General features: G+C 46.5%; 1 protein-coding gene across 2 annotated transcripts in view; it reads left to right on the top strand.

Moving 5' to 3' along the window:
- The window catches only part of LOC119175366 (uncharacterized), a 528,289-nt gene that overhangs the window by 105,283 nt on the left and 395,010 nt on the right, over positions 1 to 27,996 (top strand). Inside the window, exon 1 of one of the 2 annotated variants that reach the window (XM_037426388.2) lies at positions 11,455 to 11,574. The exons of the other annotated variant lie outside the window; for it this stretch is intronic. The gene's annotated coding sequence lies outside the window, so the exon portion shown is untranslated. Of the gene's footprint in view, positions 1 to 11,454; positions 11,575 to 27,996 lie in introns of those variants that run through there. 2 annotated transcript variants of the gene reach the window in all.

The following is a 27,996-nucleotide window of genomic DNA, read 5'->3' as shown; positions in this document are numbered from 1 at the left end:
ACGGGACCAACCGCCATGGGCCGAGGTGTCATTTCATGCCATTTATCCGCCGAACGGTCGATGCCACCGCTGGCCGTGCGGCGGCAATCAGGCGTCATTCCGCGGGTTCCCTCCCTCTAAGAGGATCGGCTGCCAAGGGTCCAAATCGACGTAGTTTACGCCTTATTATTTTCTCCTTTTTTTCTTTGGTGGTGGTAGTGGTGGTGGTGGTGGGGGGGGGGGGGGGGTTCATAGTTCTTGTTTGCCATGTTTATCGCGTGGTATCTCTTGTTTGTTTTTGTGTTCTTTGCTTACCGCTCGATGTCAGGGACCGTTATCCCCCGGTGGCGGACATGGCGCCGAAAGACTCGGCTTAGCGCGTTGGTCACTCGAAGAGAGCGTCCATCCGCTAAGGATAAGCGGCGTGCCGCAGCGGTGACATCGCCGACAAATTGGGACGAATGTGATGACTCCTGCCTGGAAAACTATACCGGCTGGTGCTTCGGTGCTGATGCTTGGCTCAGCAGCGGCTGTTAGTTCCTCGATTACTTGTCTTGTGAATCAAAAAGAAAATGGAAGCACTGAGAGCAACTGCATGGTATAAACTTTATATATATATATATATATATATATATATATATATATATATATATATATATATATATATATATATATATATATATATATATATATATATATATATATATATATATATATATATATATATATACCGGGTGTTCAAAATTAAGCTTTATGATTTTTTTAAAATTAGGCGCTCGAAGGCACGTGAGAACCACTTGTGCAAATAAGTTAAGCGGCCAGGGGGACAGAAAGTTAGATGATAATTATCGCTGTCAGCAGCCCAATTAACTAAAATTTAATAATTAACTTTTTACTGGCTGCGGTAAGTTGGCATGTTTATATTGAAAAAATGTAGGCAGTGGTGTTTGTACACAGTTTCAGTTGGAAGATTTTTTCTAGCACGCCTGTGTTCCGAGATATCCGGCTCCAAAGTTTAATTGTCTTTCGCACGATTACGCATGCAAGAGGGTGAGGGTCCGCGCAAAGCTCCTCCCTAAAGTGACGCATCTGTTGCGTGTGGTGTTTAGTGTGTGAAGAGGGTGGAAGCGTAGGCATAGGTGATAGCAATTACCCTTGCCCTCTTCGGCCGGCGAAATCAAAATGTGACAGCGCGGTGCGCCATGAGCCTTACGCATGATCCTGATGAACGCGATAACAGGAGACCATTTTTCGCGACGTTTTTTCGTGACTTTAGATCACACTGAGACATCTTCTTGTGAACGCGTTAGCAGGACCGTCCTGCACTAGGGTGCCTCCGGTTAGAGCACAGCGTCTCTGCATTGAAGGTCTACCAAGGAAATCCACGTGGAGTCCTTTCGAGCTAATATGGCTGCTTCTGGCGTGAGGTATTCTACCAAAGTAAAAGTAGACGTGGTGCTTGCAATGGCTGAAATGAATGGCAACGCTTCGTTAGCAATGGAGCTTTACGCGTCTCGCCACCCACACCGTCCCCTTCCAACAAGGCCCACTTTCACAAACCTGTTTCGACGCTTCTGCACAACAGGCTCTGTCCACCTTCCGAGACGGACCAGGAAGGCAATCGTCGATGAAGACTTTGAAATCGACGTTGTCGCGTGCGTAACCTCGATGCCAGAGCTCAGCATCCGACAGATTGCCGATCAGTGCGGTCGCAGCATCGGAACAGTCACAAATGTTTTAAGAAAGCACAAGTTCCATCCATATCACGTTTACCTTCATCAGGACCTAAATGAGGCGGACTTTGAAAGGCGAGTTGACTTCTGCAATTGGGGCCTCATCAAAACTGATCAAGAAAATGACTTTTTGCACAGAATAATTTGGACTGATGAAGCTCGGTTTTGCCGAAATGGAAGTGTTAATCTTCACAACGCCCATTATTGGGCACAAGAAAACCCACACTGGCTGAGGCAGCACAAGCATCAAGTTCGCTGGAGTGTGAATGTGTGGTGCGGCATACTCGGGGACAGGATCATCGGACCTCACTTTTTTGAGGACAACTTGAACGGAAAGATGTACACAGAAGAAATATTAGGTGTTGTCATTGATGATCTTGTCTGCAGTCTTTCCCTGAATGACCTGCGCCAAGTATGGTTTCAGCACGATGGAGCACCACCACATTTTTCTACCAGGGCGAAGAACTGGTTGGACAGACGTTTTCCACAACAGTGGATTGGGCGCGCAGGAGCGATGTTTTGGCCACCAAGATCACCTGACCTTTCTCCGCTCGACTTTTTCCTTTGGGGCTACGTTAAAGATCGAGTTTACGTAACAGAGCCCAGCGATGTTAATGACATGAAGGACAGGATAACATCTGCCTGTGCGAGTATTCCTGCAGAAGTACTGCGCCGAGTCATCGAGTCGACGCGACAGCGGTTCATGCTTTGCGTTGCTGCCGAAGGCAGGCATTTTGAACACTTTTTGGGGCATTGACGTCTTGAGAGGTGAAGAGTTTCGATGAGATTTGTGCATGACCGAAATATGCTTATGTAGCAGCAGGAAATATGCGTTAGCAAGGATAAAACTGTTTCAGTTATTATTGGTGGAGTTGTTGCTCTTGTTTCAATAAAAGTTACAGTACTCGGACATCAGCAGTCACGCTATTCGCGTAGTCCAGGCAACGACCACGCATGCTTCTCTAGTGATTATTACGCACGCGCACTGGCATCCAGATTCTCCGCTCGCACCATTATCTCGGCATGGTATCTGCCACTATCGTTAGAGGCTCTGCAGTTGCGTGTTACGACACTGGTTGCAAGCGTTCTTCGATTTTTGATTTCGACGGCCGAAGAGGGCAAGGGTAATTGCTATCACCTATGCCTACGCTTCCACCCTCTTCACACACTAAACACCACACGCAACAGATGCGTCACTTTAGGGAGGAGCTTTGCGCGGACCCTCACCCTCTTGCATGCGTAATCGTGCGAAAGACAATTAAACTTTGGAGCCGGATATCTCGGAACACAGGCGTGCTAGAAAAAATCTTCCAACTGAAACTGTGTACAAACACCACTGCCTACATTTTTTCAATATAAACATGCCAACTTACCGCAGCCAGTAAAAAGTTAATTATTAAATTTTAGTTAATTGGGCTGCTGACAGCGATAATTATCATCTAACTTTCTGTCCCCCTGGCCGCTTAACTTATTTGCACAAGTGGTTCTCACGTGCCTTCGAGCGCCTAATTTTAAAAAAATCATAAAGCTTAATTTTGAACACCCGGTATAGGGATGGAGTAAGAGAGAGGCTAACCTTAAGGAAAAGGGTAGCGTGAGAGTTCCGTTCATCTCAGCGACCTCTCAGCGGCTGTAAGGAAAGATGTAGGGTCTGTGGAGGTAACAAGAAAAAGAGGCCTTTGTCAAGCAACATGGTTTACAAGTGAATATGCTGGGTGAGACCAGCTGGGAGGCGTAATTAGTGGCGTGAGATTATAGCCCGGCCATCGTCTCAATGCTGACGTACTGTTTTGTTTACTTTTTCTTGCCATCTCAGCCCGTAAACGGTATGTCTTAGGGGAGAACTGCCTACCAGGAGGGGGACGGGGGGTGTTCGGGGAGCTTGAGCTATGGCATTTGCACAGCGAAAGACGCTACTGTCTCCACTTGTCCCTCCTCTCCCTCACGTTTTCCCATTCCCTTCTCTTTTCTTCTAGCTGGTTCTCTCATCAGTAGTCATCGTTGAAAGCTGAGAGGAGATCCGAGAGGGCCTAATAGTGGTATCTAAAGTGCCTTATCGGAACTTGGAATCGGCTCAGTCTTACGAGACGAATGAGCTCCAGCGTGGCTAGTTGTTAACCGCGTAAGACATACACATATGCATACACGTATACGATTGGTTAGAGAGGGGGGGGGGGTGTTCTTGGTCCTTCCATCGAGGTGCAGCCGCCGTGGAGTTACCTCTATCTGCAGGCTACAGTGCTTGACCAATTGCAAGACTGGCTCCGCTTTAACTTCTGGCTTACGCAGTCTTGCTCTTGCTCGCACGAAAAAAAAAGTAGGGGTTCGATTGGATCCACTTGCCGTTGTTGGCATCGTGCGCCGCATGAGCACCCGCTGTACAGTATATAGTAGCACGGTGGCCGATGGCTGTCCGTGCCGCGGACCTGCAATCAAGAAGGCGTGCACCGCGCACCTCAACCGTGAGCGACCGCGAAAAGCGGAATGTTTTATGGGAGTGCTTTTTCGCTTTGTTTCGGTATTGTCAGCTTAACCGTTCGTCGTGTCTCGTTAACTATATACCGGACCAACTCTATACCGGACCTTTGTGGAGCGGCCCCGTATAATGCTTCGCGGTGTATCCACCCTTTGTCTCTGATTTCTCGCTGTGCCTTTAAGGACCACGCGCGATTGCCTAACGTGTTTTTTTTTAGTCGGTAAGCGTCTGATCTACTTCCAAGTCTCTGTTATTAACAAGTAGTCCGTGACAATATATCTGGAATCGCGGGGTGATGGCTAACGGGCCTCTTTTGTTCTGGTGGACGGTAGTTCCTATGGCTTGATTACTTATTAGTTCTCGTTTTTGAACCGTTATATTCACTTTATCTGAGTGAATTCGTGCACCATTATGACCTTCGCATATAAAAAAGACATACGGGAACCAAACAAACAAACAGCAGAGCTGTTTTGTTGGTTTTCGTATGCAACACTATAAAATAGGGTTATTAACGCTATAAAATAACACCATAAAATAGTGTTTTGAAATAATAAATAAAATAACACTATTTTATAATAACACTATAAAATAGTGTTATTAGTGTTTTAGTACAGTGATATTGGGTTTCAAGGGCTAAATGGGGGGAAGGGGAGGGGCAGATTGTATTCTTAGTCCTTACGTGTCAAAACCACGATATAATTATGAAAGACGCCTTATTGGTGGACTCCAGATTATTATTAACCACCTGAGGTTCACAGATGTGCACTTATGTCTAAATGGGTGGGTGTTCTTCCCCTTCACCCCATTTGAAGTACGATGGAGGTAGCCAAGAAACGAACCCACGACCTCAAGCTTAGCAGCACAGCTGCTAAGCTAACAAGGAGGGTGGCTTCGAAGGTAATTAAATAAAGAATAGTTCGCTGTTCTCAGTCGCTGCACGGCACGTGACTTCGTTGACGGAAGTGGCGTTCAAAACAGGGGTCTTGAAGGGCTGCAGGAAAAAAATCTGGAGTGGCAAAATTAATGAACTCTACCAGGATACGATCTCATCGCGGAAATTATGATATGTTGTCCGGTCGTGTCAGACAAACGCTATTATAAGGTCATGTTTGAACCACTTCGCGCAAAACAAACAATGATGAAGAAAGAAGTACATACGGACGAGCGCAATCTGAGAGCTGGTTTGTTTTTGAAAATACATATGCCGAAGTAGCCAACATCATCTGCGTGATCTTGTCAAAAAGAAAACCGCCAGGCCTTCGTGGAACGCGCAGCACAGTCACAGCGACAGCTGGAAGAGCGACACTTCAGAGCCCTTTTTGACCAAACTTTGGGTAACTGCGACAAGCACACTTGCTGTGTGCCCACTGTGCCATGAACAATCATAATTTGTTGAGTAGGACGGCATTCACTATGCTATCATTCGTCATTTGTCGGAGAAGTGTGGTATCCGCTACACATTTGCCAGTAATTTCGTGCAAATGTTACAGCGAAAGCTGTAATGAGATCGCTTTTCAAGTAACGCGCATTTGTTGTCCGCCGCCGCCGCCACCGGTGTCCGTAAGCAGATCGCGCGAAATTACAAGAAAAAACTTGCACCAATGACACAGTGGGGTTCAAACCCGGGTCCGCTAGGTGTCAGGCGACCAGTATTCTACCACTGAGTTGCCGGTGCTTGTAACATGTTGTCAACAAGTTGCCTTAGACAGGCTTGACATAGCACCAACGACACGGTAGGTCTTGAACCCGGGTCCGCTAGGTGCCAGCCCAGTATTCTACCGCTGAGCTACACCGGTGCTTGTGACTTGTTGTCAAACTTGCCTTATAGGCAGGCTTGATGTCGGGAAAGCAATCGCATTAATACGACTTATAAAGTGTTTTACAACAGCGAAAGAACAGCCAGTCGTCGCACAATGCAATTAGCGCAACGAGTGGGCCGTCCACTGTTCCAAATCATCACTAAAGCTTCTTCTTGTTCCCCTATTAACTGTGGCGCATACTTACTTCGACCAAAATTCCTCATCACCGTCAGCAACTGCGTGGACAGTTGGCACAAAATTCTTTGCAAGTGTTTAGCGGAAACCATGGACGCTTCTCAATAAAATGACGAAAAATATCACAGCGAATGCTGGCTTACTACCCAAAAGTTTATTATTAATGCCCTAGTGGGTACCAAGCAAGTGGGCTTGAAGTAGTTACCCAATGAGCGTTTTGAAAAGGCTCTAAAAGGCCGCTCTTCTAGCTTTCGCTGAGACTGTGCTGTGCCTACAGCGCAGGCCTGGCGTTTTTTTTTTTAATGCAGAGGCTGACGACGATGAACCTTTATGCCTGAAATGGATATGCGTCACAGTTAATAGGTGATCAAGGAGAAGTCTTTGTAATGGCTTGGAGCATTGGACGACTCACTAATTGCGCAATCCGCATTGTGGCATGCCTGGTTGTTCCTTTGCTGTCCTAAAACTTTGTATACTCATACTAACGCGATTCCTTTCCCGACGTCAAGCCTGCCAAAAGTCACTTTAGAGTGGAGCTTCAAGCACTGACATAGTTCAGCGGATCTATAGGCTGGCACGTAGAACATGCGGCTTAGAATCCCGCTGTGTACTTGATGTTTTTATTTACTATGCTTTTCATTTCTTATTTCGTGCCATGGTGGTTACGAACACCAGCGGTGGCGGCGGTGGTGGTGGCGGACAAATACGGCTTTCGCTGAAAAACACACCACTCGCACGTAAAACAATGACGTGTGATTATAAATCCTGGTATCAGCGTATTCGCAGCAATAGAAGACGTCAAATGCACATCTAACAAACAACATAAAATCACCATTAAAGCTATAATGACAGGAGCGAAATATCTTTTTATAACAAAGCAATGGAAAGATGGCTGGTGCATATTTCATTTAGTTTATCGGTCCAATCGGCTTTCGCAATTTTTCTCGCTGTTTGAGTCCGGTATATAATTGAACAAAAGGCTTATGTATGCACCCACAATCCTGAAAACTAGGCGGGCAAGCTCTAACTAGGCCGGCTAGCAGTTCCTGCTGTCTTAAGGGTTGATTTCTTGACATTTAATTTTTTTTCATGGTGATGAAAGGCAACTATAGACATCTAGAATATACACTTCAAATGCCACCGCCGCAAGACTAAGGGTCCCTGTCACACGTCTGGTGGAATTTTACGACCATTCGGTGCCCCGCCTTTGCATTCAGCGCATCTAATCATGCCTATAGTTCACTCAAACGTCGGCGCCGGTTCATTAATCTTAGTCTTAAACTTTTCCCCGACTACACCGTTAGAAAAAGTAAAGAGCATGAGTCACTCCTTTTGTGGAGTCATTTTGTAGGCATATAACTGTTTTTTTACGAATAGAAGTTAACTCTCTTGTGGGTTCTACGACTCTCTGAAGATACAAACGACGCACAAACAACGCTCACCTAATATTATCCGGGGTTTAAGAGAATTTTATTTCCAGATATGTCTTACATATATAGCTTATGTGCACACAGAAAGATGGACAATGATGATCATGTGTATGTACACTGCAAGTTGTTATATACAGCGAAGGAGGAGGAGGAGGAAGCAACAACAGGAAGAAGGCAGGGAGGTTAACCAGAAAGACATCTGGTTGGCTACCCTACACTGGGGGATTAGGGAAATATACAGCGAAAATAACCTATTTGTGTATGCAGTGACGTACAATACAAAGATTGTACAAGGACAGAACATTCATGAATATCGAGATGAGTAAACTTATATATCTGGGGTTATACGTCTCGAAAGCACGATATGATCATGAGAGACACCTCAGTGGAGGGCTCTGGAAATGAGCACCATTCTTTAACGTGCGCTGTCATTTCCACAATTTCGCCTCTGTCGAAATGCGACCACTGTGGCCGTGCTCGAACCCGCGACCTGGAGAGCTCACGCGTCTCTTTTTAAAAGATTCATATCTGCCAAGTTAAATGGGTCGTTGTTTTCCTAGCGTGGACTCAGGCGAGACCCACTCCCCTCAAGACGGAGACGTCTCTTCCAGCACTGTTCTGGGAACTTTCGCTCGGCTGGTCTTCGCGAACTTCGTTAGAAAACGGTTTCGCACATACATCTCGATCTTACGTCATCTGTCACGTGTGCACCAGATCGGTAGCTGTTACTGCTGGGTACGCTTGCTGCAATGGGATAATGGTGCACCAAGTTGGCGAAAAACTGGAGAAACGTTTCGATTGGGTGTATATTTTATGCAGCTTAATCAAATCGAATCGAATTTGTCTTAGCAAGCAACTGATGTTTACGACTGTGGACAACAAAGGCAGCGGGGCTCGGTGTGCCCTTCTTTACAGGCAGCTACAAAACAACGAAGGTTGAACGAAGTTTTTAGCAAAAGAAAAACAAAAAGAACAAATAATTAGTGCTTTAGCGCTGATTACTGTGAAACTGTTGTGGCGATAACTACAATGAAGTAGTAGAAAAAGTAAAACGTTCGACGTGCCAATTAAGTAGTTTTCATAGATACAGCTAATCATCAGCACATCCCTAACTGATCAAAAGCAGTCACGCAAAAAATGCGAAACCATATGCATAAACTTTCGAACTAGAAGACACGAGCAGCTTGCGTATAATACAACGTGTGATTGGCCTTAAAGGAAACGAAGCAGCCTGCGTTGGCAAATGGGATGGGTGCTCACTCAAACTGCCAATTACAAGCAATAACTGATTTTCCTATTGCAAGAAATTGCAAAATCCTAAAGGAAGAGCTATTCAGCCATATTATACGAATACTAGGGAAGACCGAATGATTTCAGTATTCGGACTATTCGGAATTTATCTTGGCCCCACTATTTTAGCGAAAAGTCAACAGTTATGTATAAAAAATTGCGATGAAAGAAATAGAGATAAATTCTGAATGAGGCCACGCAAATCAAGAAATTCGATCCGCTATTCACAGAATTTAATTTTTCTGGATGTTTTCACTCACTCACTCACTCACTCGTTCGCTTAAGTTTATAAAGACGTCACAGTGCAGAATTTCGATTGCCACCGCATAGTTACCTTTCAGATGAAACTGCAAAATGTATGATATTAACGCCCAAAAAATGTGAAAGAATTAGGTCAGTTTGGCTGACGCCGACATCAGCCCACATAGCAATGCGCAGTAAAAAGAAAGTAAACAAAGAAAAGGACAAGAGACATGTGTAGCAGTAAATCGATGAACGCTGCTTGGAAGTAAACGGTTGAATGAAAGCACGACCCGGCAAGAGAGATAAAATTTTGTACAGTACTGGTCAAAGAGCAACTTCGAGATACGCGATATAATACACCCACAAAAGTTCAAATGAAGCGCATAGTAATCTCAGCCAGGCTTTCAGTTGCGTTCGTAGTCGTTTTCTTTACCTTTTTTCTTTTGAAAATGCCGGTGTAGGTGTAGAATGTGGGATAAGGAGGTGTTTGACTGTTGAAACCAGCTGCCTAATGGAAGCATAGAGAGTGAAATAAAAGCATAGAAATATGAATATAAAGCGAAGGCTCTACGAACGGGCACTGGCTCCCTCCATTTATAGTCGAAGGCATGATCGCGCAAGCATTAAACAGAAAATTATCACCGAAGGCGTTGTCCTCAGGGAGATGGGTTACTGGGATGCAGTGGTTTGATCCTAAGGTTTGGGGTTCGCCCTCAAGCTACATTGACTGCATCTGCGTCCATTGCAAACATTGGGCAGGGGAAGGCGGAAGCAATGTAGACCAAAGCACTTAAGCAAGGGGGCAGATGGACAAATGATCACTGCTCTCAGGAACGCATCGAGGTGTGTATTTTGCCCGTGCAAAGTGAAACCGAAGTGAAGGATGATCAGTAGCTTTTCCAAAGTGGACTTGCTAGTGCTTCAAGGCATCGAAAAACGACGCGCCGACTGTCTTTTTCTATCTTTCACAAACACACACACACACACGCACACACAAACATACGACCACGAACAACGCTCAGCAAAAACAGTTCAGAGAAATCCCCAACCCTTCAGTAAAAGGGGAGGCGCAAGAGGAGCGATGGCGCGAGGAATACACAACTCCTTCTAGGATGGAAGATGAGCGGACGTTGAGACACCGCATCTCGTCGGTCCGTGCGCCGCTTCCTCTTCACTAAGAAAGAAATCGCAACGCACAAGACTACAACAAGAGACGGCATCGCTATCTCCCTCTGGCGGCGGTAGCTCGAATCATGGCGCGACGTTTTCCCCCGCGCTTTTCTGCCTAGCGCGCTATCGGCGTGCGTCGCGGCGCGGTTCTGCTCCGACAGCGGTGGCAGCTCTTCCAACGTGCCGGTAGCCGGTGCTTGTTCGCCGGTCCGTACGTCTCCCCTCCCTCCTCCTACTGCTTCTTCTTCCACCACCCCTTCTCTTCTTGACTCGTTCGCCGCTCTCCTTCGTCGGCGCTGCGAATCAATGAGAAGCGGCCGAGGACTGCGGCGGTTGCAGTAGCGCCGGTCGCATAAGAAACACCCCCCTTCATCGCCCGGTTCACGTTTCCACCAACGCGTCTGTGCGTGCGTGTGTGTAAAGATCTATCAGTGTGGGCGTGACTGCGGAAATCGCCGCTGACGGCGCGTTCCACGCGTACGCTTGCTCCATTCCATCGCCACTGTTTCCGAACCCTGGACTTACTGCGTGGAATTTCCATCCGTTCCTCATCCAGTGTGCCCGCGTGTGTGTGTACAAAAGCGGCAGCGTGAGGTTGTGACACGCAAATTGTGTTTCGACTTGGGCGCGCATTCTGGTTCCGGCTTGTCTTGGCTTCTCCACCGGATCGAATCAGAAGGGGAAGAAGGAAGAAGATCCCTCACCGTCTGGATCGCCGACTGCGGTTTCGACTTTTTTTTTTCGTCTGCTCCCGGTGCAAACACATTGCAGACGCTTCACTCACGCAGCCGGCTGAAGAAGGAAGGCACCGACCAATCCTTTTCTTATCTCAGTGCGCCCGGATCGAAGATACCACCGCGCGTAACTGTGAAAGTGATTTTCTTCACTAGCTTCCGGAGGTAGCGAAGTGAACGTCGTTCAGGGGACATTTCTGGGAACGGAAGTAATCGTTGCAGAAGCAGCCGCTTCATCTGACCGTATTGCGAGGAGAGGGCAAGACGCTGCGTGTTTAGCGTGTCGCCGAGTTTGCGACAGAAAGTGTGCGTGTGTGCTTACGTGAGTGGCTGCCCAGCGAACGTATTGCTCGGTAATGTTGTCCTGCTGGTGTGGATAATGCGTCTGAACTAAGCTTCCGAAAACTTCGACTACACCGTCGTGAAAGCGGTCTGTGCTCCGCATCGGTTCGGAAAGGAACTGATTGCGCGTCTTTACAGCGTCCGCTTCTGTCGCTGGCCGCGACCTTCGCTTTCACAGTCAAGGTGCGTATGTGGGAGATCAGTATTCGCTCGATTTGAATCTGCACTTTCCTTTTATTTCGATGCTTCGGCTGCGCGGCCCGCTCGTATTTTTTAACGACGATCGCGATAGTTGCGCCGTGTGAATACCAAGGCGATTTGGACGTGCTGTGTGGCATTACGATGCCGCCAGATTTTACGCTTTCGTCTGAACTAAAAAAAAAAGAAAGGCAGTGTCAAGTTTAGCGATGAAGAACACCGATGGCATACTGTTGTGTAACGCGACAAAATCAATCTACGAATGGGGAGTCAATGCTGAAACCTGAATATCATCGATAAGGCTGCATATAAACTGGCCAGGTTCATTTAAATTAAAAACTGCGAGGATTTTGGATTACCTGTCTGTATTATAATTTCTGTTTGTGTCTATATTAGGGTGCAAGTAAGCATGGCACGTTGCTTGAAATTTGCTAAAATTCTGCACGTTCTGTTAGCTTTGTTGGTTATTCTCTAAGGTTATATTTGGTGTTTCGGAAAACGAGAAGCATTATATTGCGCTTGGCTTGTGCAGCAAAAAAAAAAAAAAAGATAACAACTGTAACTTAAAAACGAAACGTGGTTTCTGGAATGTACCCGGTTCGCGTGATAAACGACCTCTTCCGGAATATTACGTAACAAAATGAAGTGTGCGTGCCTCGATCAGTACTAGGACCAGGTTAATATATTATGCAGATAACAGTGAAATATGATGTATATAGATTCATGTTCTTGTGTTTAGAGGATTTGCGTTTTAGCCGTATCGTTTGTATTTTTGTGAGTCACTGTGCCTTTTATTTTTTACTTCAGTGGTGCATGCAGCCTTGCTCTGAGCACAAAAGTTTAACGAGGCTATTGTGTGTGGAAAAATAGCGGGGGGGTGTGGGGCTATAGAGGCTGCTAAACTTTACGACCGCTTACAGATGGCCGCATAGAATTACAAACTTGAGTACAAGTGATTAAAAGAAGTATTCTCATGCGTGTAAACACAATAATTTGCTGTTATGTCTAGTAAAGGCGTAGGTTCGCAATTTTCGAGCCGGTGGTCGCATTCATAAAAGTCTCTTTATTACACAGTCATCGTTCATTCTCCAAATTAATTTGTTTCTTTTTTTAACTGTTGTGTGGGTCTCGAATATGGAACGGCAACTATTGTAATCATTCGTAAGCTCACCTTATGTAATGATTGCACTGCTGTGTTCTTAATTAGGCACCAATACACTACCTCTTGGCTAATGTTGCTGTCGTTACGCTTTTGTTTTTTTGTTTTGTTCTACAGCTATAAACATTGCTGTGGTACAGGGTATTGAGTTCCGTTATAACTTTGTTGTGCTGCTGCCGGTCGTGGGTGCTACGTTTCTTTAGAGGCTAAAAAGAAAAAAAAGCACATAACAAGCGTTCAATTGTGAACTGAAGAAGTGGTGGTATAATTTTTTAGACGTTTCTAGCTATGGCGGGTCTCGCAATAATAAGCGAAAGGTGCTTATTCAGAGGTCGGAAAAAAAGTGTTTAAAGCAACAAGTGTGATTAGCAGCAAAATATTTAATTATCACGAAAGAGGAGAGGTGAAATCGAGGTAAATCAGCAGATTGTCCATTGCAAACACCAAGCAAGCTATTCTTACCGCAAGTGGAAAGACCCAGTCTGCCCAGTTTTTTCTAGCCTCTGGACAAAGAATAGAGAGGGAGACAGTGTAGGAGGAGTTGAAAAAGAGAGAAGGCAATAGTTAAAGAGAATGTCTGCTGTTAATATGACGATGCACAGTGCTTCTACAGTTGAGTGTTCAAGTTTCTTGTCTTCCAGAGGCTTCAGGAGTGAAGGAATATTACAAGCGTCAAGAACGAAGTATAAAGTGCTGACACTTGTCACAATGATGCTGTAGCCAGTGACGTCACGAAGGACAGTGATACCGTGCTGTTTCGCAATTATCTGTAAAATAATTACAATTAATCTCGCAGCAGCGCAATACTTATTGTGGAACTCCTTGTAAAGTCCTTGTAGCGGCAACCAATGACGTCACCCTGCCCTAAGTTGTGGTGTTGAGGCGTTCACCTAAAATAAAAAAGGTGTGTGCTTCTTTACTGATAAACAGAAGCCGAATTCACGCAGTATTTCGTCTGTTTGCGATGTCGATATTCCCTTGCTTCACCAGCAATGCGTTCATCGTCAGGGCTAGCTAACAAATTTTGCTGTATAACAATTCCAAAGTGTTGCGAATGCGTGCCAGAAGCCATTCCGTCACGGAAACGGAAATGCAGTTTTCTCTAAGAGCGTTCCGCTAGTTTGCAACGATGAATATTCCAGTTCTTCACCACCGATCCCCTAAATGTTGGCAAATCAAATTAACTTTGGTTTTGCGACTCTCCTGGAGATGAAAGGGTGAGTTTAGTTCGGCATAACTGTAGGCAGCTGGTTATTAAACGTTAGTGTGACCACTAGAAAACCATTCCCCTTCCCCTCCCTCAAGGGTCAGCCTGTACGACTTCCGTGCAAAACAAAAAAATTACCACCCTCCCAAAGTCGGCGATGACAAGCTGCGCTGATTGATTGTCTCCATCCAAGCTGGACTTATAAAGAATAGACATTGGACGCTCGAAAGGATACAAAGAACAAAAGAAAACTTTTGTTGCGCGAAAAGGTCACATTTCCTGTTCGCCCGGGGTGACAGGTGCTACAACCGGACTGTGCGGTGTTGAAAGGAGGGTCAAGTTCCTGAAGCGACAGATTCAACCTCAGAATTGTCGATAGAAACATCACGTGACTTGCTTTAAGCCGCTGTGGAGGCGTACTCTAGTCGTTGTTCGTGCGGCGGCGCCAGATGGTGCGCACATTGCTGACGCATGTAGAACCGTCGCTTTTCTTTACCAAGACTGGAGACATCCTAAAGAGTACTGACATTAGAAGTTTCGATGAGCTTCTCCATACAGACAAGTCATCTACGTTGCTCCGTATAATGTGTTGATTTGGTGAATGAGGGCATTAGGCAACTTACTCGTATCGCCACCTGATTGATCACTTGAGAAACCTAGTCTGATTCTTAGTCCTAGTCTACGGCTGATTCACACAGCTGGCTAAACTGCTGACTGTTTGGCCCTACACACGCTAAAAGGAAACTTTTTTTTCGATAATAAGGATAATAAGCGGCTGGCGTGCCTTACGACGAGGCTAAACCTCCGGCTCTACTAATCTGACTTCGCACTTGTACGCCCACTTGTAGTCAATGTCTGCTAAAGCTAGACGAGTGTGTTGGTGAAGCTACGTTAACGTGCCATCGTCATCAAGGTGAATATGGAATGTGACCACCATCGAAAGAAGTGCAAGCCTTTCGAGAAGGAGGCAAAGATACAATGAAAGCATCGACTCAAGCTGATTCTCGATGAACAATAGGCCTCTTTCTTTCAATTTTAGAATACTACTACCTTTATATGAGAATTATTTCGGCTACGCATTGGTGGGCACATGATGAGCACTGCATGGCTTTTACAACAAATAAACCCAACAGGCAGTACCGTCCAGAAAAGCACAGGGGACATTATTTGTGGTGTTTTACAGTAGTGAAACAACTGTTATCTAAACTGAAAGGCATTAAAATAAAAAAAAACACGCTTTCTATCGATGAGGTCTGAATCCACAAAGTTTTGAATTACGTATCAGATGCTCTATCAATGCAGGTGCGATGGGGACTGCTCCCTTCTTTTCGTTTGTTGGGCGTTCATACGTCAGTGATTAATTTTTAGGAGTGTTTGTCAGCACGCCTCGTGGCAAGGTTGCAAATGTGGAACACTCTTTTTTTTTGCGAAAGGGCTTCACGTGGCACTTTATCATTACGCGTAGCGGCAGCTGACCAACAAACCGTCGCTTGCTACCTGAGACATGAAGTCTGCTGGGACAAAGCCCTCGCTGTCAATAAACCAAGGGAACGGAATATTGTTATGGCCAATAGAAAAATTCTGCTTCTTTCGTACATGCATGGTATTTAGTACGTTCTGTGGTATATCAACCCATGCGATTAACCTAAAAAAAACAACTTTCCATAACAAATATGCTTTTTGCGTGTGGGCACCGTTGTTTGAAGGCTTCACAAACAGTTTCATCACCGTTATCACTGTCATCTGCCTAGGACAGCCTTTAGCATGATTTTATTTCACGTGACAATTAGCGCTCTCTGTTGACGGCTGTCGTTAACCACGGTGAAGCATGCAGATAGATAGATAGATAGATAGATAGATAGATAGATAGATAGATAGATAGATAGATAGACAGACAGACAGACAGACAGACAGACAGACAGACAGACAGACAGACAGACAGACAGACAGACAGACAGACAGACAGACAGACAGACAGACAGACAGACAGACAGACAGATAGATAGATAGATAGATAGATAGATAGATAGATAGATAGATAGATAGATAGATAGATAGATAGATAGATAGATAGATAGATGGATAGATGGATAGATGGATAGATGGATAGATAGATAGACGACGGACGGACGGACGGACGGGCAGACAGACTGATAGACAGACTGATAGATAGATAGATAGATAGATAGATAGATAGATAGATAGATAGATAGATAGATAGATAGATAGATAGATCATTTATTGAAAGACGTGATGGAATTTGTGCGTGAAACTTGGCCCATTGGACTTCACGTGAGTCAGGGCGAGGATTACGCGGTAAACCACTCCCATAATTTCGTGTTCGCACTCGGACTCGCATATATGATTACCTAAGACATGTGGGCGCCACCATCTCTGGCTATTAAGTCAATGTTTTCTTGTTTTTGTGTATTTCGATGCAAATCAACAAGGCCATAACAGATCGTATGCACAAACTCAACTCCTCCGTAAAATAGTCTATACGCTCTTCTACTGTACGGGAGAAATGATTGTCATTCTTTCTTTTTTTATTATTTGCTCTGCCAATCGCTCTAACCGGGCACGACACGGCACGTGCCTCACGGAAGACACGGGGCGCGAACAATAGACGTCAACTGCGGCTTTAGTTAATTCTGCATTTTGCGAGCCTGGACAATGATGCCGTTCCCTTTTTGTCCGAAGTGTGCTTGTTTATGCTTGCGACGGGCTGCTTTCAGAACTTGAACCGTGCAGCTTTTTTGCTTTGTATCGCTGCTCCCTTCAGAGAAACGCTTCAGGTGTGCTCTATCGAGGAGTTCTGGCATGTGTCCTCTGGCTGTCAGCCACGTATGTCAACAGCCGTCATGTTCTTGCTCTTTTTTTTCTTTTGTGTGGCAGATATAGCGCAGCAGCTGTGGCGGCGGTGTATCCGCAATTCGTTTGAGCTGACGAGTGGCATGTTTCCGATTTCTAGCGGGTTTCCTGTAAACGAGGTCGCTCGCTACGTATATCGCAAACGACAATTGCCCCTTACCCAAAAAGCGCCGAATGAATTCAGTTGAGCATTGCGGGATTACCCTGGATTGTGCTGGGTTTTCACCGAGCGTTTACATCACATAGAACTAAAAATAGCTTTAGAAGTTTAAATCAATCTGGAGTTTCTTAAGTCACCATTCGTTTTATTTATGAAATAAATCTTGACACGCTATTGTTGAATAGTTCCTTATTAAGCTTCGAGGACGGAATAAATGAAAACACCAAAGACATACATTTTGGGGAAAAAAAAGTCGCTTGACTTTTTTTTTTCTTGAGTCCGGATTTGTCACGTGCATGGATGTCCAAAAGGACACGTTCGTGAACTCCCTTTGGATACCATTATACTCTCTTTGAAGAGTCGGGAGTCCCAAGAGAGAGTTAGCGTCACTCATCAATGGGAGTCATATACTGAGAAAGTCGAAACTCATCAAAAACAATAACACATTACTTTTTCTTCTTATAGTACAGATCGGAGATAAAATGAGTCGCCAGAAGTGATGATAAGAAACGCTACGTAGGAATGAACATGTACGGACTCTTTTCCGTAAAACATTTGGGTACCGCCATCATGCGCTAATAAACCGGTGTTCTCTTGTTTTTGTATATCGTGATGTGAATTAATAAGGCCATGAAACATCGTGTGCGCAAACCGAACCGTTTTTATGCGCGCGCGTCTACCGTAACAATGTTCGTTTAGTTGTTAGTGGTGTGGTGCCACCATTTTTTTTTTTTTTGGCTTGCGCGTTCTTTCCTGCAAGCGTTTCCTATAGCTCCAGGAAACATACACGCACCAATGTTCATTTATTTTCACTAAATAAATAATGTCGCCTATTTTATGTGGGCAATTTTTCGGTTTTGGTTTCTGGGTGCCGAATTAGGCTGTGACGTAGCAGTGTAGCCTGGTCACGTGGTCACTCAAGACTGTGACGCACGTCGTGCTGATTATCGTCCGCTCTCGCTTGCTTTCTCGCACACGCATGACGCACAAGCACCTGCAAAACAAACGTGAGGCAGCCGTGATGCTTTGCCGGTATATAGGTACGTGGAGGAGGTAAGGGGACGGAAAGTATAGGTACGTGCACACGGGAGGGAGGTAAGGGGACGGAAAAATTCATAGTCACCGTTTAGGGGGGGGGGGGGGGGAAGTGGATTGCAAACACAGTCCCACACATTGACATATTAGGGAGGGGGCGCGAAGTCAGACCCATACATTGACATAATAGGGAGGGGGTGCGTTGAAATGAACCTTTGTTCCCACTGAAGGCGAAACCCGGGCATGCCTACACTCACTACAGATCTAGTGTGACGTCACTGCAACTTTCGCTGACCTTCCTACAGAGCTACGACAGTTCTGAACATGCTTGCAATGGGTTTCGGTCGAGAAAAACGAGCATTTAGGTAGAGTTTGGAGGTGTATTAAAATATATTCTAATCACTTGCTCTGCCCTAGCGCTCTGGTGGAGTGTACTAGCATACAGAGGAAACCCACGCGAGGCTTGTTGCAGCCTCGAAATTTCCTAGCACCACCCCTTTAGAGATACGATACACATAGGTTAACAGGCCTATATGGTGGTAGTGCGACCCACCCGTAAAACGAAGGAGCGCTTAATAAATGCCCAAAGTATTTTGAAGTCTACAATAACGTATACTGGTATGATCGCCACTTTTATACGTTCTTGCTTTTGCAAGCCGTGCGTTAGCTTTCAAGAAAATATTTTATGTTAATCTGGCCAAGTGCAGTGACAAATTACGCCTTAAGCATTACAGTTAGAAGCTTCTTACTGTCATATTTTTTTTTCTAATGAAGTGTAGAGGAAGATAAAGATTCGGCTCAATCAGACTTCTCCATGCTTGTCTCGGCATCTTTTTTTTTTTCCTTTAGCATGACCGTAAATCATTGTACAATGTATATCGCGGGAGCTGACGATTCAGCAATGGTAGTTGTGTCACTGCCAAAACTTTGTTGGCTCCAGCGGCGTTCTCATTTCCCCCAGCTTCTCATTCTTTCAAGCCTCAGTCTTCCCCAAAACCTAACCTTTGTGTGGACTTCCTTCGGCACGTAATAGGCTAACTTCTGATCCCTTTAAGCACAAACGTAGCTCAAATCATGACTTTCTCATCCCGAAGCTTAGCGTACGGTTGGTAACCACGCATGGTTTTTCATGGCTAACATTCCTGTTCTCCGCCTCTGTCTCCTGCTTCTTTTCATGTTCTTGAAGTTCCGCTTGTTTTCTAAATAGGGAGTTTTCGAATAGCGGCTCCAAAAGTTTGGGGCCCCTAAGCCTTTTGAGTGTGCTCGCTTTGGGTCAAGCAGGAGCTAAGAGTTCTTGAAAAGTTGGCGGTGCTTTGGACACTCCCCATATATAGCACTCGCTGAGAGCCGTCACTTCAGTGGGTGATGCCATGTTTTTCCGACGCGAAGCTTTTGGGGCAGGCTTTGGGGCTCCCGCTAAGTCCAAGAAATAGCGTCCCCAATTCAAAACCAAAACCCTGTTTGAGTTTCGCGCGCACGCAGTGGCCACGACGCTATTTCTTTGGGGCTCCAGAACGATTAGGGCCCATATTCGACAACTTCCTATTATTTCGAGCAGTAGGATTAATCACCAGTTATTTTATGTCATTTAAGACTTTTTTTTTTGGTGAAATGACTTAGCCTACCGATTTATTAAGTAACATACTCCTGGTGAGAGGATAAATAGTGTTGAATTCTATACCCTTCGGCATGCGTCATGTTTCATTTCCGCCTGATTAAAGGTATGCATTTACTTATACAGTCGTAATTCCTCCGCTGTATTGAAGAAAATCTTAGAAATAAAAGTTTATCCAATCCAATCCAATTGAAGAAAATCTTAGAAATATCTAAACTGAAAGAGAGAGAGGGGGGAGATGTTCATTTGGTATCTCGTAGCGCAAGGCTCTTTTATTCCAGAGTAATGTTGTTAACCTTGTAGTGTACGTCAGAGTGTGCAATCAAGGCAAGCAAGCGCTCCATATATTTTTGAGTAACCTCTTTCTTCTCTAATATACATGCCATTTATACAATAACTTCGCTCGTTATCACACATGTAGGTCACTTGAATTTGTATTATGCTGATTCTCTGTCTCCTTTCCGCATAAATCAGCATAAAATTGTATGCGAACATTTGTGGCTGTAGCCACACTTTGGCGCTTGCGAGACTACGGCCCCAGTTCTGTCCAGATGAAATCTCACAATACTTTGTTCTTTCACAGCTTCGCCTACGTATATGCCACAGAAATCTTATCTTTCTGTCCCTTCTCCGTTACTTTCCTGTCTGATATATTTTTCATACAGTTACAAAGACCACCACATACAAGCAGTTCGTGCTCACGGTGTAGAGGACACTTCCTGCGCCTGACTGCTGCGTTTAAATATCGTCTTGCCAACGCACAGCATTTCTATGTACAGCATTTCTATGTACACGCGCGCGCGCGCGCAAAATTACCCCGCACATTGCGTTCACACGAAGCTGCCAGCGCGATGGAGGGAGTATCGTTAAAGACGTTGAACAGCAAGAACCCAGAACTTCGACCACACAATGTCGACGTCAGAACCCGGAAACCACCGTCCACTCCCCGCTCTTCGAAAAGACAAACAATCGTGGGACAAACTTTTCCCGTATTCCGCGGCCTCTCTTGTATACACCCCGCAACACTTTGCCGAGTTTGTCGATCCATATGTGCTCGTGCGACGCTGTTGTAGCGGGCGCTAGGGGAAAACGGGTATAGCCAGCCGAGAGTGGTGAAGAGAAGTTGGGGCGTTCTTCTTGGTTAGGGAACAAAAGCCGTTACCCGCGAACAAAAGCAAAGCAAGCAAGCTCTCTCGCGGCAAGCGCTCTTGAAGCTCGACAAAGCGCTGACCGTTCTCGGCCCGCAACTCCACGACGCAGCAGCAGTTAAGGCGGGCTTTTCCTCAAAGCTTTTCGGCCCTCCTTTGTGTTACGCGATCAACGGCACACACGCAACGAGTGGTGGCCGCATCGCGGCCACGTAAAGGCGGCAGCGGCCAATTTTCGAAATCAATACTCTCCGCCGGCGCTCGTTAGGGGCAGCGATGCTAATTAGCCAGCGGTTCGCTGATAATTACTGAAGGGCTTATACCGCGCTGGACACGACCAGCGCGCTTGTGTTTTGTGCGTGCGAGTGCTGGCTTGTTGGAGTTTGCAGCGGCGACTGTGCGGCTTTATCAAAAGAAAGGCCGGTCCATCGCTCGCCGTTTGTCCCGAGCAGCGCCCCTTTCATCCTCACCCTGCTCTCGGTCTCGGCCGTGCTCAAACGGTTCACGCTTTAGTTTATTACCACCGTCTGTGAGCGAAAGCTCCGCAAGAACTGATCCAGTCTGCACGCGTTCCCCTTCCTCCCTCAGCCTCACACTCCCTTCCGAACACAGTCTTCACAGCGTTATCTTGCTGCCTTCCTGTTCACTTCCTATTCCACATTTCGATGCCGTTCGATCCCTGGGCCGATTGATTGGGTCAGCGGCTAACGAGTTATTGAAGGAGGGTAAGATCTTCAGTCGTTGGGCTATACATATACATACGATTGCCCAATTAGAGCGAATGATTTAACGCACCGAGGAGGCTCACATTAAAGAGGTTAGGCGAAATTGGTGGAGCTGGTTCGATTCAGAAAGTTTAGTCGAGAAGCTAGACGGTCCCTCTCTTTTAACGGTTGCTTTTCCTTTAAAGTTTGAAACTTTTGGGCCGTTCAATACGTTCTGTGGCAGCGAAGCATAATGAACGTGCTTAAAAGATGACTCTAAAAAGTGATAGCGTGTAAAACAGCGCTAGTTCATTTATCTTTATCATGAAAGCAGTGAGATATGGCACGAACACGGCATGAAGGAAGGCCCGGGACAGCGCCTGTCCTGCGTCTTTTCTCATCTCGTGTGGCCGTCTTTTAGATGCGACGCATCTTACGAGCGGTAGCGTCCGCGCTCCGCGGCGCGTGCGCGTGCCCTCTCCCACTCTCTCCTTTCTTACGCTCCCACCCTATCTCCTCTAGGCATCTCTCTCTGGGGCGTTTAGACCCCCATTGCGCATGCACGCCCCCTCTTTTCTTTCTTACGCCCCCCTCCCCTCTCTCTCGCCTCGCTGCGCCGACGCAGGCAGCGTCTGCTAGCGAGTTTCTTGATTTAAAAAACTGACTTCTCGCGCTGCAGAACTGTTTACTGGCCACCTTGTATATATATATCAGTTGTTGGGGTTTAACGTCCCGAAACCACCATATTATTACGACAGACGCCGTAGTAGAGAGTTCCAGAAATTTTTACCACCTAGGGCTTTTTAACGTGCACCTAAATACAAGCACACGAGCTTCAAATATTTTCGCCTCCATTGAAATTATGCCCACCGCAGCCGGGACCCACGTATATATAGGCACTGGATTTTGACCTCTGAGGTAGTGCCAGTGGGAGATTTCTCCTGTGAGTTGTTGAACGCTGAAAATTCGCACCGTGTGCGCGACCTAAAAGGGGATATGGGTCTCTGTGCCGAATCGGAGCCTTCTGTTTCTCATTGCCCATTAGGACCAATCGGCATGTTTCAGTAGGAAACACCGACCCATCACTCCGTGATTTGCCCCTTCCCAGTTTCTCTCTTGCGAACGCCGTGAACCTCAGCGTCAACGTCGCCGCCGCTAGTTTAAGCTTTAGCACCCGCTGCTTCGCATCTACACATGGTTCCCTTTAGCGCGAGATGGTGTAATTTTTTTTCGTTGCTTTTACCATGATGTACGAAGTAAAATCACAGTGTGCCAGTGTTTGAAAGGCGAATGTCGACATTTCATTCGTTCCATGTACTGTATTATAGTCGGACACAACTTAAGAAGTCCGGAGAGGCCCCTTTCAGACGACCGAAACGCGGCATCTTATCGCCTTCGTTCCGCTCGTGCACTCGGTAATGTTGTCCGAAGAGGGAGAAAGGGGGAGGAGCGGTCACCGCCAGTCCGTCTCATGACGCCAGTCTGAAGTGCGCGCAGGTTTGTGTACATCCGCCTTCGAGGAGGAAATACCGCGGACATTCAGTGTAGTTTCAACTAAGAACGCAGGTGCCCTGAATATTTCTCGTGGCGTTTCGTATCTAGTGATAGTGTGCTTCATATAGAGATTGCCCTAACTGCATTTCTTTCATTTGGAAAGACTGCGTTTAAAGACAGAAACGAGAAGGTAGTCAGGACTATAGGTCGGCGAAGCTTGTGAAGCTCACTTAGACTCGCTCATCAAATATATTTTGAGCTTTGGGCTCATTCGGACTCGGACTCACGAAAATTTTCTTTAGCTGGACTCACTTGGATTCAAACCCACGAAAACATTACTCACCCAGACTTACTCAGACTCAGACTCGCGGCAAGATCGGAGTAATCGGTGATCTTTTTGGTGTCATTTGATATAGTATCTTCATAAACAAGATCTAAGCGCTTCCAAACTAGTAAAGTCCTTTTTCTTGGAAGAGGTTGTAGCAGAAGATATAATAATGATGAAATTCCTTCAAATAGTTGGAGGGGGGGGGGGGGATCAAAGCACCTCCTAAGTAATTGACACCAGTAATTAATGAATATTGAAACGGTGTATTAACGACACTGCTTCGGAGTACCTGCGAACAGGCGCAAGTAAAAACATGATCCAGGTAAGGCTGATAGTGATGCTGAAGATGACTTGATGGCACTTTAGGTCGGCAAAAGTAACTGGAACTGTCTCAGACTCGTGGAAGAAACATATTTTGTGTTTTGGACTCACCTAGACTCCGACTCACGAAAATATTACTCACTCGGACTCACTCAGACACAGACTCACGGCTTAATCTGAGTCTGAGTGAGTCGACTCAGTGATTTCGCCGACCTATGGCCAGGACACCACTTTCGTGTCCTGGATTTCTTTTTGTGTTTGGGTTTTGTGCGCCCTGTCTTTAAAAATGAATACGTACCTACTATCTCGGTTCTCTCTTATTCTAAGCTGAATTTCTTCATCTGAAGAACGCGCCCGATTGCTTGGTTGTAACCGGAGACACTTTCAAGCTTCTCGATCGGAAGTGACCCCAGGGTCGGACCGATTCGTATCAGCGCCCCAAAAACTGTGCATTCGGGACCACATTTTCCACTTTCTCCTCCACATAAAGAGGAATCGGGTTCTTATCTGTGCCGTATATCAAGCGTACCCGAAGGGCAGAGAGACCGATGAGACTCGAGGAAAAGAGGCTAGTTGAGCCGCACGACTGGGGCAACGGGTGACTGAGGTGAACGGTAAAAACGGTGCCCGCTTAGCTCATTGGGGGCCTCCCCTTTAATCATATACCGCGGTTCAAGTTTTGTTTGCTTTGGCCTGTCATCACTCGGGTGTCAGGTACCCGTCCGCACGTACGGCCACCCTAAATTCGTGAGAGTTGCTTCGTTCAACTTCCTATAGCGTAGATTAGATGCCGTTTTTACTTGTTGAACATTTCTGCTGTAATCTGTCTTGTGAAGATTCCGCAAGCAAATAGCTTTCTTTGCTCGGCGTGCTCTGAGCGTACAACTGGCTGTGGCCGGGCGCTGGGGTCGGCACGTGATGCAGAAATGTAAATGCATCTGCAGAGTGGTTCGGGGGGCCCTCGTTTTATATTTCGCGGGCAAAACATGTACATCAGGAGTCACGAAAGTGGAGCGGAGTTTGGCGGGAACCCGGAGCACTTGTTCTATTTCGAGGCTATATAGTGGTTTTTTTCTCTTTTTCGCTCATTTATCAAAACGAATATTATTCGTGTCTTGCTAGAACTGTGAGGTTTGCAAAACTACATGTGTATGCCGTTGGTCGCGTGCCAAGTATTGCACTGAGACAATGCGAAAAATTATTTTCGCGAACGAAACCAGGAAGGGTCAGTGAAATTGCTCAGCACTGCTGGCGCGATTAGGGACAACTGTTTAGAAGCAAACACCTTACTTCATGATCACTAGGGCCGTCATACACTACTCTGGTATATAGTCGAGATGGAGTGTTGTTCCAGAAAAATTCTTGATGTATACTCAAACTTCTAACATCGCAGCGACTGATTAACCCTGAGCTCTTTAATTTTTCGAAAATTGCCGAGTATTACGGGATACTCTTTCAGGATGCGAGCACCGACGAAACGCGGAGTGATGGATACCATCGGGTTGTGGCCTTAATGATATGTTACACGTACCATCAGCATAAGTTCTAACGACGCAAAAAAATGGTAGCAAGATGAGTAGGCAGCGTTATTAAGTAGACGCTTGTAAAAATAGCTTGGCCTAAGTGCTGAAACAAAAGATGGCACTTAACTGTATCACTAAGGTCGCTCTCCTATTTAATTACGCGTACCAGGTATAGCGTGATCTGTTCGTTTTTAATTTCGCACTTCAGTCTATTCTCACAAAATTTAGCGTGGGAGCAAATGTGACTAAACAGGCTAGTCGTTGAAGTAATCAATTCCTAATCATTATTTGTCTTGTGGTTCGTTGAAGTCATTCCTCACTGTAGATCGGTGTAAGTGAGTCACGGGGCAAGCACGAAATCAAACCGTTCGTGATTGCAGTTTGCAAAGGAAGAAAAAGGATAGCATATGAACTCCTGATTTCTGCAGCCGCGATGCCGTTATTAAAAAAAAAAAAACTTGATGTCTCATATAGCACGAAAATTGACCATTCTGCGGCGTTGGCTTACAGATGAGTGATGCTCAAAGTAATCGTTATGTGGTGACTACACCATATGACGTCCTGATTAGGTCACGTTTCGCCAATATTTGCGACGGCACCTGATGACGTCATCACATGACATCACAGTTCGACCAAAGATGGGCTGGTCAGAGAGGCAGTTGGAGGTGGTCTGTGCCTCCGAGACTAATGGATAATAGACCACGAAGTGAGCGGTCTCATGATCCATCCGCATTCAAGTTAAAATTCACCAGTTTCATTTCTCTAGAAAACACATACTTTGAATATGAGGTCGTTAGCCGTCTTCGAAAAGAATAATATTGCCATAGAAATAAAGCTACACGGAGAGGGCGTGGACGGCGAGGAATGAAGAGGGTGTTGCTTTGTGTTCGTGGCTGTCAAGACAAGCGGACCAACTTTATGTAGAGCTTCCTCATACGTGACGGGAAGCAACAATAGAACCGCCACTTCCCTCAGGCGTTGCGCAGAGTAAAGAAGAAAAAAAAATCTTTCGTCCAATCTCGGACCATGTCCAACGACTGACTATACTCCTGTTACTACTATACTATGCTACTACAGAAACTACTGGTTATAGCTCTACGTCCCGACGTTACGGTACGTGTCTGCGTTGGAGCACAATGGTTCAGGTAAGTTGCCGCCTGCCCGGTCTGCTCTTTCAATCAAATGCAGCGGTGGCGGCAGCAGCCAGGTATATATGAGCCAGGTAGTCGAGAAGCCTCACGCTTCCTGTCAGGGTCCGGTGCTGGGGTGGTGGGAACGCGACTGTGAGAAGTGGGCAGCACGCAACCGGCGTAGCAGTACAAATGCTGATTCGAGGGGCCGAGGTGCGCGAGGGGACGGAAGGGAGGCGGAACACGGCAATGGTTGACGGTGTCTTGACTTCGGCTCGACTTTGCTTGGGTTCGTGGTCTCGTCGTGACCGTCGTTGAGCAGCGAAGAGAGAGAAAGGTTAGGAGAGGAGGTAGCCCGGGGTGACAGGGTGGGATGGAGGGGGATTGGGAAGGCATAGCTGTGGCACCCGGGACCTGCATGGCGGCTATCTCTGCATACACTGCTTTATGTATACTGTTTTTTTCGGCGTTTCTCCTTCTTGTTCTTCTCCTGTTAGCGTATACACTACTCCCCCGGGGGTGACAGGCACCCCCGTCTGTCTGTGTTGCCTCGCCGCAGGAGGAAGAAGAAACGCAACGCGCCGCTACCTCTGCGTCTTGACGAGATAAATAGAAACGTCTGCTTAAGCTGACAGATGGCGTTGTATGTATGCACAAGAATCCACGGCGCGTGCGCGCGCTTCAAGACAGTGCAGCCAGCTCGCTCACTCGACTCGTCGGAACGACGTGCGAGCTTCGAGGGCGTGGAAGAAAAATAGAATCGCGGACACGAAGAAGTCGCGAGCGGCTCTCGGAACGCGCAACGCCACGAAGAAGTGTGCAGAAGAAGATGAAGAACAGCGACGAAGCACGTCTTCGGAGGGGAGCTCTTTCTTCTCCTGCGCGGCGTTGATTCAATAGGCGGCTGCGGCGATGATTGCGATGTTTGCGGAAGTTTTCTCCGAGGGCATGCCGTAGGCGTGTGTCTGTGTATACAAGCAAGCGAGCCGCGGTCAGAAGTCGGCCTTGTTTAATTAGGATGGCCGTGCGCGTGCTCCGTTGTGTAGTCATCGCCCTTGGTACCTCTCCATCTTTCGTTCCTTTCCCTCTCTTACCCATCTCGCCGTACAGCGTGCGCAGTTTGTTCTCTCTCTCTCTTGCTCAATCTTACGTCTGTTTCGTTTCGCGGGCTATACGTGGTGGCACTAGATAGTTGTTTTATCCGACGCTTGGCGGCGCTGCTAAGCCCCCCTTTTTACTCAGTTCGGTGGGGAGTGATGCTTGCTCGCACTTCGCTGTTCCACTTGTTATTCGTACGCGCTTCTTCACCACCAAAGAGGTCTTTTCTGTTGCTTTTCTCTGCAACTCGTGAGAGGTGTGAGTGTGAGGATGGCGGCACCCCCTTTTGTGAGTTTGCCGCGCGAACCGATCTAACGGCGCATCACTCTGCTTTGGCGCGTGCGGGTGTTGAGACAGGTTCGAGTGTTCACCTTGGGGTCGCGTCTACGTAACCATCAGCCCCCAACTCTTCGCAGACGACGCGTGTTTGCGCAGGGCCGTCGGCCTTCACACACGCGCAGGCACGCGTCTATAGTCGGCCGTGTAAGGCCTCTTCCGGAAACTACTCGTCGCATTGAGTTGGTCGAAAAGCCGCCCGGATCGACGAGCAGCGTGTGTATGTGTACCGGAGTTCCGACTAACGATATTGTGGACGCGTCGATTAAATAGCATTT

This window comes from Rhipicephalus microplus, chromosome 3 (assembly GCF_043290135.1).
Source record: "Rhipicephalus microplus isolate Deutch F79 chromosome 3, USDA_Rmic, whole genome shotgun sequence".
NCBI classification, from domain to species: domain Eukaryota; kingdom Metazoa; phylum Arthropoda; class Arachnida; order Ixodida; family Ixodidae; genus Rhipicephalus; species Rhipicephalus microplus.
The sequence above is the reverse complement of the archived record's forward strand: the minus strand, read 5'-3'. Positions and strand labels throughout refer to the sequence as shown.